General features: G+C 43.2%; 1 long non-coding RNA gene across 1 annotated transcript; it reads right to left on the bottom strand.

The window, feature by feature from the left end:
• Window positions 1–533: 533 nt before the first annotated feature.
• On the bottom strand, window positions 534–1,642 carry LOC114559287 (uncharacterized). The gene is made up of 3 exons (XR_003693049.1): window positions 1,532–1,642; window positions 774–1,014; window positions 534–640 (listed from the first exon to the last, which is right to left on the bottom strand). It is a non-coding gene; the product is annotated as an uncharacterized LOC114559287 (long non-coding RNA).
• Between the last annotated feature and the right edge of the window lie 239 nt (window positions 1,643–1,881).

Below are 1,881 nucleotides of genomic sequence, written 5' to 3'. Positions count from 1 at the left end.
GAATGACCCCCTCCCTCTGTGCCGTCCGGACAAGCTCTGGATCCAGGTGGGACATGTGGCCGTCCATTAACAGCAGCAGCGGGCGCTCCTGGGTGGCAAACTTCAGGAAGTGCCCGACAAACCACTTCCTGAACAGCTCACTGTCTATGTACCCTGCCTGCGACTTCCCGTAGAGGGCATTGGGAACTCCTACTTTATTGTAGGGGCCCCCTGGATATCCCCCCTTGTAGATGATAAATGGGGGGATATCCTCCCCAGCCGCGTTCAGGCAGGCCAGGACAGTGATGTGCTCCCTTGTTCCCTGGGCCTGCCTGTATGCATGCTTGGTCCCCCGGGGCACGATGACTTGCCGTCTGTTGGTTTCCAGCTGAAACCCCGTCTCGTCACAGTTATAAATCTGACGGGGTTTCTCCCTCAGCACATGCTCCTCCAGGGTGGTGGTGAGGAGCCGGAAATAGTCTTCTATGGGCCCCCTCTTAGCACAGGATGCCCTCCCACGGTCAATGAAGTCTGGGGTCCTGGATGTTAGCCGTAGAGAGAGCCTGCCTGCTTCCACCTCCTGCTTGGCCTGGTCCATTGCCTCTTGGGTCCATTTTTTGGTCTTCCTCTCCCTCTTCCTCATCTGCCTGATGTTGGGCATCTGCAAATGCACATACATTCTTGTTAGAAATACATTAAAATTCAAAATTAGGTTAGGCATGTCATGTCTTGTTTAATAATAAGGTTGACAAAATCTATAAATTGCCACATTACATAGACACAAAAATACTTACCTTCAACCAAAGTGGCAATTTCTATATCCACTTTTTCTTTGGGCTTGATGCTCCTGTAAAGGAAATACAATTCTCTCACACTCACACACACACACACACACACACACTCACACACACACAGAGAGAGAGACACACACACACACATACACACTGCCTACCTTGTTTTCTACTGTTCCTCTTTTTTATCTTCTCTGCTTCTGTCTCTCTTATTCCTTATTCTTTTCTGACTCACTTTCTTTATCTTTTCAGCCAAGCACATAAACCACACAAGAGTTGCTAAGTTACAAACGTTGAGATCCAAAACACATTACATTTTTGTCAACCTAGCTAGCTTATAAATGCATTATATTGGAGGTTAATCTAGCTATAACGTTATAACCACATTTACCAATAGCAAGAGCCACTACTGGCTTTTAACACAATATCCCCTTTCTCTCACACACATGCAGTTAGATGATAGTTAGCTAATACATGAATAAACGTGATGTTGCTGGGCTTATGGACAAGCGTACTGCCTAGACGTGTTAAAGCTAGCAAAAAAATGCATACTCATGCTAACGCTAAATCATATCAGCAGTACAGTAAAAATAATAAACTTTGTAGAGCGAAAGATCGCCGCCCGAGCGTCGCCCAAGCGTTTTTACTACTTTCCCTCATCAAAGTCACTTTCATATACTAAATAGACATGTAAATGTCCGTGTACATATACGAAATTTAATACATAGATTGTTTGATGGGTATAAATCAATTATACTTACATTTTTGGGCGATTGAAAATTCAAAGTACCGCGAAAAGACCGGAAAGCGCGTGACGTCGGAAGTGTCCGGATATGGCCAATAGCAGCAAGTGGTGTCCGAACGTGGACACAGTGACGATAATATAACAGAAAGAACACCAGAAACTGGATTGTTTGTGTTTGTTTTTGCATCACTGTTGTGTGTTCATCAGAATTTAGTCTTCATTTCTTCATATAACATTAGTTTGAAAATGATGGATTCATATCAGTCTGTATAAAACGTTGTAATGTTAAGTACAATGTTATCACTATAATAAAAACAGATCTAGAATAATTTGCTCCTTAAATAGCAGTTTTTTTTAATGAATACA

The sequence above is a fragment of the Perca flavescens genome, chromosome 7, assembly GCF_004354835.1.
Source record: "Perca flavescens isolate YP-PL-M2 chromosome 7, PFLA_1.0, whole genome shotgun sequence".
NCBI lineage: Eukaryota > Metazoa > Chordata > Actinopteri > Perciformes > Percidae > Perca > Perca flavescens.
The sequence above is the reverse complement of the archived record's forward strand: the minus strand, read 5'-3'. Positions and strand labels throughout refer to the sequence as shown.